Source organism: Sus scrofa, chromosome 1, assembly GCF_054392235.1.
Source record: "Sus scrofa isolate SSC_HxYL_T2T_F1_AM1 chromosome 1, Sscrofa_HxYL_maternal_Yorkshire_Landrace_v2.0, whole genome shotgun sequence".
Classification (NCBI taxonomy): Eukaryota; Metazoa; Chordata; class Mammalia; order Artiodactyla; family Suidae; genus Sus; species Sus scrofa.
The window spans coordinates 71,811,596-71,828,508 of NC_139383.1; the positions used below are offsets into that span (position 1 = coordinate 71,811,596).

At 39.1% G+C, this 16,913-nt stretch overlaps 1 protein-coding gene across 7 annotated transcripts in view; it reads right to left on the reverse strand.

The window, feature by feature from the left end:
* PREP (prolyl endopeptidase) overlaps positions 1-16,913 on the reverse strand; it is a 562,439-nt gene that overhangs the window by 145,488 nt on the left and 400,038 nt on the right. The gene's annotated exons all lie outside the window — the stretch shown is intronic.

The window sequence follows — 16,913 nt, forward strand, 5'->3', positions numbered from 1 at the left end:
CACAATGGAATACTACTCAGCCATAAAAAAGAATGTAATTTTGCCATTTGCAACAACATGGATAGACCTAGAGTTAAGTATTATGCTGTGTGAAATAAGCCAGACAAAGCCGAATACTATATGATATCACTTACATGTGTAATCTAAAAAATACAACAAACTACTGAATATAACCAAAAAGAAGCAGACTCACAGAACAAGCTAGTTACCAGTAGGGAGGAGGAGGAGCAACATAAGAGTGAGGGAGTGGGCGGTACAAACTACTGGGTATAAGACAGGCTCAGGGGCGTAGTGTATAACATGGGGGATATAGCCGATAGTTTGTAATAACTATAAATGGAAAGTAACATTTTTTAATTGTTTTAAAAATTAGAACACAAAAAGAAACCCCAAAAGACTTGGGGAATGGATGAGGGGAGGAGGACAAGGTTTGAAGAACAGGATGGTTTCATGGTACAGCATGAGATTAGAGGTCTCAGAGCAGAGACCTTCAGGGGTGACAATTATGTAAGAATGCTGGCTCCCTTTCACTAGCATGATGCTGAATGCTTTCTATATGGACTGATCTGGAAGTAAAAGACTCTCTCTAGAAAAAATAATAAATCACTCATTTACTGAAAATAAAAGAAATATTAAAATACAAGTAAGAACAGGAGAAGGGGAAGCAAAGAGTCGCCAGGATTAAAAAAAAAAAAAAAAGGGAAAGAAAACTCCAAGGAGCATCTTTTGCATCGCATTCTATGTAAATGTTACCCTCTGGAGTTGTGCCATGTAGTTTCCATGTACACACTCCAGAAAGACTGCCCTCAAAACAAATGACCGGGTACCTGCTGCATATGGAGATTCCCAGGCTAGGGGTCCAATCGGAGCTGTAGCCACCAGCCTATGCCACAGCCACAGCAACACAGGATCTGAGCCATGTCTGCAACCTATCCCACAGCTCATGGCAACGCCAGACCCCAACACTGAACAAGGCCGCAACCTCATGGTTTTTAGTCAGATTCATTAACCACTGAACCATGACAGAAACTCCTGAAGGCTACATTTCCTAAATGCCCTTCTGGCTTCTACTTGGTTCTGTCAGTGGAAGGAAACAGAGATGAGAAAAGATAGGAGGAGAGATGCTACTCTTTTTTGCATAGGTGCTGGCGATGGCAGGTACCTGCAGAGCCCACCAGGCTCCACTGCACAGTTGGGTCTGCAGTAGGGAACCTTTAGCAACTAAAGCATCAGCAGCAAATTTGCTGTTTCTAAAGGACTGTGGCCTCCCAGGCTCTTGCAGCATCAGTGGGGGTGCAGGCTATGGAGCAGTGGCAGTCATTAGTGACAGTGTGGCTGATGTAGCATCATGGGGTCTGCATGACACCACTTCTGCTTTTGCTCCTCCAACCTTAGGAGAAAGAGTGGCTCATGACAGGTTTGTTGTTGTTTGTTTGTTTTAAGGGAGGTACCTATAGCGTAAGTAAGTGCCCAGGCTGGGGTTGAATGGGAGCTGCTGCTGCCTGCCTACGCCACAGCCACAGCCACAGCCACAGCCACAGCAACACTGAATCCTTTAACCCTTTGAGTGAGGCCAAGGATGGAACCCGAATGCTTCCAGAGGAAACATTGGGTTCTTAACCCACTGAACCATAGCAGAAACTCCAACAGTTATTAATCTCTAGGTAACATCACCTTCCCGTTTCCAATCTTCTGGGCGAGTCATACTCACGTAACAGATTACTTGTACACCTGTTTTAAGATCTAGGATGGTTATTTTTTTTCTACCTAGACATTTTATATATAGGAATATGAACAAATAACAAGCAATATGATTAGACTCTCTGAGGGTTTTAAGTATTGGAAGGATCAAATACACAATATAGAATGCCAAGATATGAAATGTTTCAAGAAAAAATATCATACCCAGATTAGTGAGTTGAAAGAAAGTAGTAAAACGACTATTTGGATTTGGAAAAACAAAATATATCTTTCAGAAATGAAAAATAAATTGGTAAAATAGAAAATTGTGGATAGATTAAATATCAAATCGGAAAGGTGATTAATAAACTAGAAGATAACTCTTGGAGTTCCAATTGTGGCTCAGTGGGTTAAGAACTCAACTACTATCCATGTGGATGTGGGTTCAATTCCTGGCCTTGTTCAGTGGGTTAAGGATCTGGCATTGCTTCAAGCTGTAGCATAGGTCAAAGATGCCCCTCAGATCCCGCCTTGCTGTGGCTGTGACACAGGCCAGCATCTGCAGCTGGGATTCAGCCGCCAGCCTGAGAACTTCCATATGCTGTAACTACAGCCCTAAAAAATAAAAAAATAATGAAAGGTAGATCTGAGGAAGTGACACTAAGTGCAAAACAGAGAGATGAAGAGATGGAAAATATGAAAGGACAAATATTAAATATGATAGTAGAAAACCATTTGATCATCTCTATATTTTGAGAAAACAAAATTTCATACTCATTCATGAAAAAAAAAAATCTCGAAGAAAAGTAGAAATAGAAGAAAATGGCCTTACCCTGATTAAGGTAGCTATAAAAAAACAAAAAAGACCTAAAAAGCCAACCCCCAATACCGCAATCATTTTAAACATGGAAATATTGGAAGCATTCCCTGTATAACCTCAAAAGAAGAACAAACATGCTACAATCATCACCTCTACTCTACATTGCACTGGAGGATTAGAAAAGGGAAAATTAAACTGTCATTATTTTTATAGAACTGTTTCCTTAGAGAACAAAACTTCTGCCAAAAACTTACGCAAAATAATAAGAGAATTGCTCATTGTGGCTGGATATATAATCAATGTGCCAAAGTCAACTGTGTTTCTAGATACATGAACAAATAAACAGATATGTTAAATTTTTAATAAGACCTACTAACACTAGCAACAGAAAGTATAAGTTATCTGGGAATAAATCTGAAAAAAAGATCATAGAAAATTAGAATACTTTCCTAAAAGACTGAAAAAAAAAAACCTAAATAAATGGAGAACTATCCCATGTTGATGTGCTATATTTAACTTGAAAAGATATCAGTTGTCCGTAAGTTAATGTGTACATAGAATGCAACCACAGTTAAAAATCTCAATACTTTTATTTATTTATTTTTTGGTGGAACTCAACAAGCTGTTTCTATAATTTAAACAAAAGAATGAAAGGGTAAGAACTGTCAAAACATGTCAAAGGAAGGAGGACTTTCCTATCAGGAATTAATAAAAAGCTATTCAGACAAAAATTATAATTCAAAAAGATACATGCACCTGTATGTTCATAGAAGTACTATTTAAAATAGCCAAGAAACCACCTAAATGTCCATTGACAGACAGATGAATGAATAAAGAAGATATGGCATATATATACATATTCACAATATCTATATATCTCCATCTATATCTATATAAGGATATATACAACGAAATATTACTCAGCTGTAAGAAATAATAAAATAATGCCATTTATAGCAACATGGATGGAACTAGAGATTATCAAGTGAAGTAATTCAGGAAGAGAAAGACAGATCACTCCGATGTGGAATCTAAAATATGATGCAAATGAATGTATCTATGAAACAAAAACAGATTCACAGAGAATAGACTCGTGGCTGCCAAGGGGGAAAAGGGATGAGGGTGGAAAGGATTGGGAGTTTGTGATTAGAAAATTCAAACTATTATATACAAAGTGGATAAAAAACAAAGTCCTACTGTATCACACAGGGAACTATATTCAATATCCTGTGATAAACTATAATGGAAAAGAATATAAATATATATTTATAGGAGTTGCCATCATGGCTCAGTGGTTAGCAAATCCGACTAGGAACCATGAGGTTGTGGGTTCGATCCCTGGCCTTGCTCATTGGGTTAAGAATCTGACATTGCTGTGAGCTGTGGTGTAGGTTGCAGACATGGGTTGGATCCTGCGTTGCTGTGGCTCTGGCGTAGGCCGGCGGCTACAGCTCCAATTCGACCCCTAGCCTGGGAACTTCCACATGCCGTGGGAGTGGCCCGAGAAATGGCAAAAAGTCAAATATATATATATATATATTTATAACTGAATCACTTTGTTGTACAGCAGACATTAATGCAAGAGTATAAATAAATTATGCTTCAATTAAAAAAAATTTTTTTTTGCTTTTTTTTAGGCCACAACCATGGCATATGGAGATTCCCAGGCTAGGGGTCCAATTGGAGCTATAGCTGCCGGCCACACCACAGCCACGGCAACACCGGATCCTTAACCCACTGAGCAAGGCCAGGGATTGAACACGCAACCTCATGGTTCGTAGTCAGGTTCATTTCTGCTGAGCCACGACTCCAATGCTTCAATATAATTTAAAAAAAATTAATATGAAGCCACCCTAATTGAGATGCCATGGTACATGAACAGAGATAGAAAAATGGAATAGACCCAAAGAGCCACAAACATTTGCACAAATACAGGGAACTTTGTTATGTAACTCTGGTGCTACTGTACATTAGTGGAGAATAGAGTACAGCTGACCCTTGAACAACATGGGTGTCAACAACGCTGAGCCACTTATATGTGAATATACTGGAAAATTTTTTTGATTTGTAGCAATCGAACCCTGTAGCCCAGAAATAGCAAAAAAATTAGCAAAAAATTAAGAAAGGGATAGGTCATAAGAACATAAAATGTATGTAGTAGTAGTCTAGCCTTACAGAGGCATAAGTGATATTTAATATAAAATTAATAATGTGTTCATTTTCTTACTGTTTTATAACTTTGCTTTCAAAGAATTACGTTGCTGTAGAGTATGCCTCTCTCATAATTGGAGAAACTGTGTATCAATTCTCAGGCAAATTTTTTTTTTAAATAGCAATGTTTCCAACACTCTATTATTAATTAATTAATTACTATGACTGAAATACTGTATGCCATAAAATTTTATAATGATCCACTCATTAATATATAGGCGAGGCTATTGTGAAGCAATCATAATGCTTACACTAGGCTATACCACATTGAAGCTTTTTCATTTTAAATTCATGGTTATACCAATAAATAAATATGAATTTCTTTTTCATATTATCTTTTCATTTTTGAGGTCTAGTTTACTAATACATATATATATGTATATAACATACATAGTACTTTGTATCATGTAAGAGGATATTGATGTAGGTACTGAAAAACAGATCATCTTGCAAACAGATGATGTAAACTTATGGTATCAATAAATACACCAAAGTACTAAAAATCAACTTTCTCTGTCTTATAATTTTCTTAATAATGTTTTCTCTTCTCAAGCTAACTTTATTGTAAGAATATAGTGTATAATATATATGACATATGAAATATATGTTCATCAACTGTTTATGTTATTGGTAAGGCTTCCAGTCAGCAGTAGGCTATTAGTAAAGTTTTGGGGAAGTCAAAATTATATGTAGTTTTTTTATTGTAAGGGGGTCAGTGCCCCAGCCCCTACCTTGTTCAAAGGTCAACTGTGTTTAATAAGCAGAGTCAATGTTTAAATGAGGAAAAAATAAAATTGTTTTCCTACCTCATATCATACCAAAATAAACCAAATAATAAAAATCCCCAGGAGTTCCCATTGTGGTGCAGTGGTTAACGAATCTGACTGGGAACCGTGAGGTTGTGGGTTCGGTCCCTGGCCTTGCTTAGTGAGATGAGGATCCGGCATTGCCATGAGCTCTGGTGTAGGTCGCAGACGCGGCTCGGATCCCAAGTTGCTGTGGCTCTGGTGTAGGCTGGCAGCTATAGCTCCAATTTGACCCCTAGCCTGGGAACCTCCATATGCCGCGGGAGCAGCCCAAGAAATGGCAAAAAGACAAAAAAAAAAAAAAAAAAAAAAAAAAATCCCAAAATAAATTCCAAAAGGATTAAAACCCAAATTTAAAAAGCAAACTGCTAAGACTTTTAAACAAAAATACAGAAGAATTTCTTTCTTAACTGGAGCCAGAAAAAATTTCTTGAACATGCCTCACCAGAAGGTCACCAAAGAGGACATATTGATTAATTTGGCTGCATTAAAATAAAGAACTTCTAGACATCAAAGGACTCTTTGAAGAGAGTGAAAAGGCAAGTCAGAAATAGAGAAAAGACATTTGCTGCACATAAAATAACTTCCTCTTGGATTGAAAAATGAACAAACAACTCAACAGAAAAATGGACAAAAACCACAAATCAGAAGATTGGGGACAGAATGGAAACACATATAGTCAATAAACACTCAGAGCTGAACAATAATATTAATAATCATGGAAGCTGAAATCATGATCATAATAAAGTCTTATTTGATATCCGTTCAATGTATCAAAATATAAGAAATAAAATAGAAGAGGATATAGATTCTTACACAATGCTGGTCTTATGACCATATAATTTAAACCTAATGATACCCTAAAATATAAAGCAAATATTAACAGAACAGTGACAAAGAACAAATTCATAATCATAATAAGAGGGTTTTTAAAAAAATCTTTTAGTAATTAAAGAGCAAGCATGCAGAGTTAATTAAAATATATTAAAGTTGAACACAATGATTGACAGACTTGATGTTCTGAATTTTTCCCCCAGAACATAAACTTTATACTCAGTGAAAGTTAATCAGCAATACTGAATGTTCTCTTCTTTGAGATATGGTTAAGATTTATAGAAATATTAGGGAGAAGAAAAGATTTAGGTCACAAATCTTAATTTTCACTAAAAATGTTACACACACTGAAGTCAGATAAGTGGGCTCAAGTTTTCAAGCTTTTGCAGATTGATTCTATCTAACAACTACATATTATGCACTCTTTTAGAGCACAAATTAAATATTATAAAGCCACCTGGACCATAAGCAAATTATGTTGAGCGACACGGGAAGTCCATGAGAAAAGCAAATTATAATGGCTAATAAACTTCTTAATATAGACTCTAAAATATTAGCCATGTACACACTATTGTATACAGAATGGATGGTCAATGGGGACTTGCTGTATAGCACAGGGAACTCTACCCAATAGTCTGTGATAGCCTAAATGGGAAAAGAATCTGAGAAAAAAATGGATGTGTATATGTGTATAACTGAATCACTTTTTTTGTGAAGCAGAAATCATCACAATATTGTAAATCAATTATACTTCAGTAAAACTTTTAAAATAAATTACATAAAATATTAGCAATGTATAGAAAGAACAGTCCATCATAATCTAGTTGACTTATTCCTAGAGTACAAGATTGCTTTGACGTAAAATATCAATTAATAGGGGTGTGTGGCCAAGGTGGCAGAGTAGGAGGACACTGAGTTCACCTCCTCCCACTGGCACACCGAAGTCACTACTATTTACAGAGCACCTATTATGAGAAAGATCTGAAGACTAGCAGAAAAAATTTCCTACAATGAAAGATGTAAAGAAGGAACCACACGACATGGATGGGAGGGGGGAGATGCAGTAGAGTCAAGGTTCACATGCCAAGGTGGGAAGCCACAAACAACAGGACAATCACAACAGCAGAAGTTAAGTTCTCCCCAAAGAGCAAGGAGGGGTCTAAGCCCAACACTGGGCTCCCCAGGCTTGAGGTTCTGCACTGGGAAGGTGAGCCCCCAGAACATCTGGCTCCGAAGGCTGGCTGCATGTACAGACAGGAGCCCAGTGGGCTGAGGGAAACAGAGGCTCTGCTCTTAAAGGGTGTACACAAAAAAAATCGCATATGCTCCAAGACCTAGCGCATGGGAAGTAATTTGAAAGGAGCTCTGGGAGACCCACTTGCTGATCTTGAAGAACCTCCTGCAGAGGGAGGAGTCAACTGAGACTCCCCCTGAGGACACAGACACTGACCACTGCCACTGTGGGGGGCTCTTTCTACCGCAAGGATTTTGGTGCTGACAAGCACCATTTTGGGGTTCTCTCTCCAGCCTATTAGCCCTGGGGGATTACCTGCCCACCAGCCAGTCAGCATCAGTCTTGGGATGCTCCAGATTGAGAAGCCAGCTGTGTGAGGACCCATGGACCAGCACCAGCACCAGGCTCCCCACCACCCAGACCATCCCCAAGGAACCAGCTCTGCCCATCAGTGTGCTGGCAGCCTTTGCATGAGGCAGAGCCCAGCAGCCAAGCAGCAAGGGTCCAGTCCCACCAACCAGCACACCCACAGTAGTCACCCTCAGCACAATAGAAAAGTCCATGTAGCCCATGCAGGGGAAACCCCTATTGCGTGTAGCCCCAGTGGCCAGAGAGAAGCATGTTGCTGGGACCCATGGGACCCCTCCTACATAAGGCCAAGGCCACTTCCCCAAGATTGGGAAATATAACCAACCTACCTAATACATAGAAAGAAAACCAGGGAATTGTGCAAAATGAGGAAACAGAGGAATATATTCCAAATTAAGGAACAAGATAAAACCCAGATGAATTAAGCAAAGGGGAGATAAGCAACTTACCCAAGAGTTCAAGGTAATGATGATAATGAACTTAGGAGAAGAATGGAAGGACACAGTGAGAAGTTTAAGAAAGAGGTAGAAAATATCAAAAGAAGCAAAAAGAGGAGTTCCCGTCGTGGTGCAGTGGTTAACGAATCCGACTAGGAACCATGAGGTTGCGGGTTCGGTCCCTGCCCCTGCTCAGTGGGTTAACGATCCGGCGTTGCCGTGAGCTGTGGTGTAGGTTGCAAACGCGGCTCAGATCCCGCGTTGCTGTGGCTCTGGCGTAGGCTGGTGGCTACAGCTCTGATTCGACCCCTAGCCTGGGAACCTCCATATGCCGCGGCAGTGGCCCAAGAAATAGCAAAAAGACAAAAAAAAAAAAAAAAAAAAAACCAAAAAGAGCAAAGAGAATGCAATAACCGATATTACAAATATACTAGAAAGAGTCAATAGTAGATTAGATGATACAGAGGAACAGAGAGGTGAAAAGATTTCAAGCTATACTATAAGCTACAGTAATCAAAACAGTATAGCACTGGCACAAAAACAGACACATAGATCGATGGAACAGAACTGGACCACTTTCTCACACCATATGCAAAAATAAACTCAAAATGAATTAAAGATTTAAATGTAAAACTAGAAACCATAAAACTCCCGGTAAAAAAACAGGCAGAGTGTTCTTTCATATTGATTTTAGCAATATTTTTTGGATATGTCGCCTCAGGCAAGGAAAACAAAAGCAAAAATTAACGAATAGAATTATATTGAATGAAAAAGTTTTTGCACGGTGAAGGAAACAACCAACAAAAATGAAAAGACAACCTACTGAATGGGGGAAAATATTTGCAAGCAAGAGATCTGATAAGAGGTTAATATGCAAAATATACAAAGAATTTACACAACTCAACATAAAAAAAAGAAGACAAAACCAAAAATTAGTAGCAACCCAATTTAAAAAATGGGCAGAAGACCTAAATAGATATTTTCCCAAAGGAGACATACAAATTAGCAACAGACCTGTGAAAAGTTGCTTAACATTATTAATCATCAGGGAAATGCAAATCAAAACCACAATGAGATATATCACCTCACACCTGTCAGAATGACTACTATCACAAAGACAAATAACAAGTGTTAGCAGAATGTGGAGAAAAGGGAACCCTCGTGCATGGTTGGTAGGAATGTAAATTGGTGCATTCACTACAGAAAATAGTATGGAGGTTCCTAACAAAATTAAAAATAGCAGTACCATACAATCCACTTCTGGTTATTTTTCCAAAGAAAACAAAAACACTAATTCGAAAAGATATATGCACCCCTATGTTCACTGCAGCATTATTTATGATAGCATGATGTGAAAGCAACTTAGGTGTGTTGCAAGACATGTTTCCTTGAAAACTCCATCTTGTCCTTCTTTACTTTATCCCATCTTCTTGTCTTATTTTATCCCATCTTCCTTCTTGGAAAAACAGTCACAGTGCTGGTAAATGACTTAAGCTTAAGAGCAAAGACCTAAAGGCATAAGTGACTTAAGCTTAAGAACTGTTATGTGCCTAGAGGTCAGAGTAAGAGCTTAACCCTTTACCACCTAAGTGGCTTTCTAAATAGTAAAAGAACTTATATAATAGTAAACAAACCCTGTATCATTCACCCATAGCCACTCCTCACTTGATCTCACAATAAAAGCCGTGTGGTTTCTTGAGGCAGGGCGCTCTTGGTCCCTGAGACCTTGAGTCCTGCGCTCTTGGTCCCTGAGATCTGGAGTTCCCCGGTGCTCTTAGTCCCTGAGACCTTGAGTCCTCGCTCTTGGTCCCTGAGACCTTGAGTTCCCCGGCTCCCACCTTTACTTAAGATAAATGTCTCTGTGTCTTGTTTTATGTTAACTATTTTTCCTTAAGTTCCACAGCACCCGTTCTTCAGCCCCATCCTGCTGAGCTGGCCCCGGCATAGGTGTCCATTGATAGATGAACAGATAGATAAAAAATGGTACATGTGCGCGCGCGCGCGCACACACACACACACACACACACACACACGCATGAAATGGAATATCTTTCACCCATAAAAAAGAATGAGATCTTGCCATTTGTGACAATATGGATGAACTGACAGGGTGTTATGCTAAGTGAAACAAATCAAAGACAAATACCATAATCTCATTTATATGTACAATCTAAAAAACAAGAAAAATAAACATAACAATACAGAAATAGAATCATAGATACAGAGGATAAACAGGCAGTTGCCAGAGGGGAGGGGAATTTTGGTGATAGTGAAACAGGTGAGGGAGATTAAGAGGTATAAACTAGTTACAAAATAAATTTGTCACGGGGATGAAATGTACAGTGTGGGAGACTATAGTCAATATTATTGTAGTAACTTTGCATGATGACAGATGGTAACTAGACTTAGGGTGATCATTTCGCAATATATAAAAATATAGAATCACTATTGTGCACCTGGAATTAATATAGTTTTGTTGGTCAATTATGCTTCGATTAAAAATAATTAAAATTGAAACCAGTGAACTGTACACTTTAAAAAAACCCCAAAAGTCAATTAATAAAATTTGTCACATTAGGATAACAAATAAGAAAAATCATGTGATTAAGTTTTATAGAAACATGTTTTTGATATTCAATATCCATTCAGGTGTTACGAATAAAGATGGTATGACTACATATGTATATAATTTTTAAAAAATATGTGCATAAATGATTAGAATGAATAAAATTTAGAGAGCTATTGGTTATAAAAAGGATATATAAAAACCAATTGTATTCTTATAATTGGTTTTTATGTAATAAATGATGCTAAACATAACTTTTATGTACAATTTTATATGTAATAGAAACTTTTATATAATAAATGATGCCAAAACATGAAATACAATAAATGATGCTAAAACAATTACGTATTAATATGGGAAGTTTAAATTTGGACCCACAGCTCATATTATACATAAAAATAAATTCCAAGTAGATTAAAGACCTAACACAAAAGAAAGAGCAATAAAATTTTTAAGACAAAACAGGGGGAAGAAAATCCTCTTAGTTTTAGGGCGGGGAAGGATTTCTTAAACAGAGGTACCAACCATAAAGGAAAAGAATGACAAAGGTAACTACATTAAAATTAAGAACCTCATTCATCAAAATAGATCATAAAGAGAGTGAAAGTAAAAGTCTACATTGAAGACAATATCTATAGCACATATCACTATCAAAATCTAATGTGCAGAATGTATTTTAACTATACTAAGAAATCAGTAAGAAAATATTTATCAGTCTAGTAGAAAATGGGCAAAAAGGTTTAAATAGGCTCTTCATAAAGGAAGAAATCCAAACCAGTTAACACACATAATGGTGCTTAACTTCACTGGTAATCAGAGAAATGCAAATTAAAACACCCAGTAGATTAAACAAGTTAATTCTGAAAATTCCAAGTGTAGGAGACGAGGTAGAGCAGAGGGAACACTGCTGTTTACTACTTGCAGGGTGAGGAGTGGAGGGATTTGGGGGATGGGGGTGGGGATAAAAGGATGAGGGAGTGGGGAAGGGTAGAGGTGGGAGAGGGTAGGGGTAGGACAGAGGCAGAGCACAGACTCCTAAAGCTATTTTTAAAGATTTTTAAATTTTTTGGTCTTTTTTAGGGCCGCACCCATATGGGGGTTTCCAGGCTAGGGGGTCAAATCAGAGCTACAGCTGCTGTCCTAAGCCACAGCCACAGCAAAGCCCCATCCAAGTCATATCTTTGACCTACCCCCACAGCTGATGGCAACACAGGATCCTTAACCTACCAAGCAAGGCTAGGGACTGAACCTGCGTCCTTGCGGATGTCAGTCAGATTCGTTTCCACTGAGCCGAGATGGGAACTGCTAAAATAAATTTTAAAATTTAATTTTTACTTGACTTTAACAGAAGAAAAAGGAATAGAAATAAAACTGAAACGCTAGATATGCTGAAACGCTAGAAATGTTAGTTCTCAAAAGAGCTGTTTGAAGGGGGTAGATGAAAAAATGAATAAGCTTGCATTTCCTCCCCCACCACTTTTTGAAGAGCCAACAGTTGAATAAACAATTAATTGTAGTTTGAAAAATGAAGACATCATAGTGCTTATGGAATATTCTTGTGTGTGTGTGTTCTTAGGTATAAGAGTAAATCTGACCGTATTTATTGATTTCTTATTCTCTCTCCACTCAGTTGAGAGTCATGATAGAAATCAGTTGTTTTATTTTTTAAAATGATTTTTATTTATTTTCCATTATAGCTGGTTTACAGTGCTCTGTCAGTTTTCTACTGTGCAGCAAACTGACCCCGTCACACATACATACATACATTTTTTTTTTTGCTCTATCATAAGTGGCTAGATATAGTTTCCGGTGCTGCACAGCAGGATCTCATTGCTTATCCATTCCAAAGGCAATAGTTTGCACCTATTAACCCCAAATTCCCAGTCCATCCCACTCCCCCCCTCCACCCCCGCCACCCCTTGGCAACCACCAAGTCCATGATTTTCCTTTCCGTGGAAAGGTTCATTTGTGCCATATATTAGATTCCAGATATAAATGATATCATATGGTATTTGTTTTTCTCTTTTGAAATCAGTTGTTTTAAATTTCGAGTTTAAATTTGAATTTTGATCTTGAATTTCTCTTGGTATCAGGGATACTAGTGGCCCAAGACTACTCTTCGCACAGGTTTTGTCAACTTACTTGTCAGATAATGGAGGGAATCTCGTCACCAGAGAGCCCACTAAGCTGGTGCCAACTCATAGTTTACTTTGGGGACCAGAGACTGACCTGATGGTCACAAAAGCACAGGGAAGCAGTGGACCCTTCCTCTGGGCCAGCAGTTGTCCTTCAGGTTGGACAAAGAGGTAGGATAAGTGTTATTGGAGGGAAGAGACTAATTCAAAATGGTTAGACTTCTAATGTCTACTCAACAGAAGTCTGGACTCTTTCCTGGTGGTTTCTTTATTCTGTTAAGGCAGCTCCAATTTCACAGGCAATCCCCCACCCGTTACTCACTAACAGTTCATACTTGCATCTTGCCAAGCAAGCTCTCCTAAGCCCCAGCCACCACGGTTTCAAAGTTCACTGCTCTGCCCTCTGCTGGCCTGACTCAGAATTGGTAGCTCTGCTTTTTTTTTTTTTTTTTTTAAAGCATATGCTTTTTATTCTATCATAGATTGATTTTTTTTTCCCCCAGGGGAAAAAAATAAAATTTATTTATTTATTTTTTTAATTTTCCCACTGTACAGCAAGGGGATCAAGTTATCCTTACATGTATACATTACAATTACATTTTTTTCCCCCACCCTTTGTTCTGTTGCAACATGAGCATCTAGACAAAGTTCTCAATGCTACTCAGCAGGATCTCCTTGTAAATCTATTCTAAATTGTGTCTGATAAGCCCAAATTCCCAATCCCTCCCACTCCCTCCCCCTCTGCTTTTACTGCAGGCAGAGTAAAATATTAGACTTCTTATTCGGCTACTAGAGTTAAGTATTAGACTTCTTATTGGGGAAGTTTCCAATTCATAGAGAACTTGGCAATGCTTATGCTGTTGTACAGTTTCTGCAAACCTTATATAGGGCACTCAGGAGACCTCCCTTAAGTCTGCTCACTGGCTCATGGCTTAATCCCTCTAGGGACATTTTCTTCTAAGGCCAATTTCGGAGACTCGCTCTACTTTCTAAGCTACTAATCCTTTCTTGGTTCTCAAGTATGTGGTACAACACTTTACCTAGATCCTTAAAATGGAGTTAGAGATCCCTTTCCTGAGTCACTAAAGCCTGGAAGTTTGCAGTGATACCAAGCGCTTCCATTCTATTCTGATCAAGACCCTTCCCAAGAAAACACACATGCATACAACTGCCAAGAGCACTCTTTCTGTGCACACAGCCCAGGACGTCTGCTTTCAATCTGCTCTGCAAAGGACACACAAATATTAAAAATATATTATCTACTATCATGTGAAAATATTGTAAATATATGATCCACTAGAAGGCAATCTCTCATCACAATTCAGTACAAACATGAGGTGTGTTATTGAGAATTTGCCTAGAAACTCAAGATTTGTCATAATAATTAAAAACCTTGACAAAAATATGATTTTCTTCGCTTCCTATCCCTAGTTCTTGAGAATCCATTCTCTTAGAATACCTGAGTGTGTATGTGTGCATATATATATGAATTTATTTATATATATATATATACCCATTCCATTGCTAAAATCAGCTTCTCTCCAAAAGACAAACCACTGAAATCTTCTATCCTTCAGATTAACACCTTAGCCTCAATTCTAAACTTGACCTGATGTTGTTCTACTTACCTAAAGTATTTCATTTGCATTTATGTCAGTTTTGAGGGAATCCATTCCTCATACATATTTAATTGTTTCAATGGTTACATTGGTCTTTCAGGAATTTTCCCAATTAACACTCAAGAAAAATTTTACTTCTTATGCTATGAAAGTACATCTAGGAAAATGGATAAGACCCAATTTTAGGGTAAAATGTAAATATTGGGTCAAGCTCCAAATTTTTTCCCATTTTCCCCTTCAATAACAAAATGTAAGTCTTTTTCAAAGAAAATAATCACTTAGATATGTACAGGCAACATCCATGTACGGGAGGTTGAATTAAACATTGGAATGAATTATAGAAAGATATCAAGTAAGTTGTATTATTCTCAAGCGTTATCTCAGTTTTTTATTAGGATTTTGATGGCTACTTCAGGAGGAAGTTTTCCATTTAATAAAGGGTTTACAGAGTGCACCCCACATTCCAGGCACCATGCTAGGATCCGGGGATTCAGTCATGAATGTGACACAATTCATGTTTTAATGAAGCCTAAATTCTGGAAGGAAGACTAATACCATAGGGCCTACAGGTCATGGTGCTGTGGGAGCACAGAGGTCCCCCAACTCGGTCTTGGGGGAGGAGGGAAGGGGCCCCCAAGGTAGTAATGGCCCAGCTGCCATCTGGAGATTGAGTAGGAATTAATAAGTTTCAGATCAGAAAGGAGGAGTTGTGATGGGAAGGGCAAGGGAGGAGCATTTAGGGAGCATCCTATGGAAACTCTGAGAGCTGAGGGACAGAAAGGCGTGTGAGGGAGCATGAGAGTTCAGTAGAGCTGGAACACGTGGGACAATGTGGGGAGTGAGGAGAGATGAAGCTAAAGAAGAAACCTTGTCAAACCAAGCGGGTCTCTATATTCATTGCTGATTGAGGATGAAGAGAATTGTGCACTGGATTGGTAGTTCATAACAGTATGTGAGTCAGGTCATGTCATGGACGTGATAAAAAATAAGAGCCAGGGCAGGCCTTGCTACAGCAACAAAGAAGTCCTAAAAATTCAATGGCTTAGAGAACATGAAGTCCTTTCTTTTTTCATGGGGCCATGTGGTTTCCAGTCAGCAGCTGGAGATGGGAAAAGGGGAAAGTGGGCTCTACTCCTTACAGAAATCCAGGCCAATGCAGTGATGCTGTCTTTAACACACGGCTTCCAGTGACACCGCCACAGGCAGCCAGCAGGGGAAATGGGGACCATGAGCAGACGGCTTTTATGGGCCAGGCCTGGAAGTAGCACCCAGAGCTTCCTCTCACATTCCACCAGTCAGAGCCCAGACACATGGCTACACCAACAGCAAGGAACCAGGAAAATGGAGCCTCTCTGTATGCTGGGGAGAAGAGGACTTGGGGGGAGAGCTGGCAGTCTCTGCTACAGTGATGGGGGAAGGGCACATGGACTGCTGCTTACATTTTCCCTGAAAGCCCTTTGTCTGCTTGCCTCTGAGAATCTCACAGCCCTTGTCTTCTTTCATTTCAAAATTCCCTCTTGCAGACATATATAGCCCCCTTTAATTTATCTCAGTCCTAATCCCTGGTCTTTCCTCAACTACATCCCATACTTTGACCAAGCTGCTCTGACTCTGAGCATGACAGGCTGTTTGCTTGTCCAGCTTGGTCCATCTTAAGGAGAGCATCCAGCCCTGCTGGTCAGTTGGGGGTAAGCAGAAATGCTGGCTGGTGAATCAGTAGGTGGCACTCTGGACCAGCAAGACACCAGTTCCACCGCGACACACGCGGACAGGGTGAGGAAGCAGTCACGCTCAGGAGAGCACGACAGTGGCTCACTTGACCTACTTCCTTAAGACTCAGCTTTCAAAACGAGCCACCACACCCAGACTGACCAGTGAGTCGTTAAAAACAGGGATATCAACATGCTCTGAACCGAGGGCCAATAAAAACATTTCCTTTGTGTGGAGGCTTTCTTCCCCTCGTGCTCAGGAAGGGCAGAGGAGTCCGTCTGACCTGTCTGACTGGAGAGAGCATGAACTCCTCTCTTCGTGGCTTCTGAGGGCTGCAGAGCAAGGCGGGAGTGTTGTTTTAATGGCAGTTGGACCTTCTGCTTTCATAACCACTGATTAGTCCTATTCGCTATGAGGAAATCAATCCTCAGGCTCTTTGTCAAAGGCCTCATTGTTTGCTTATTTCTTTCTTTCACTTGTGTCACCCTGGTA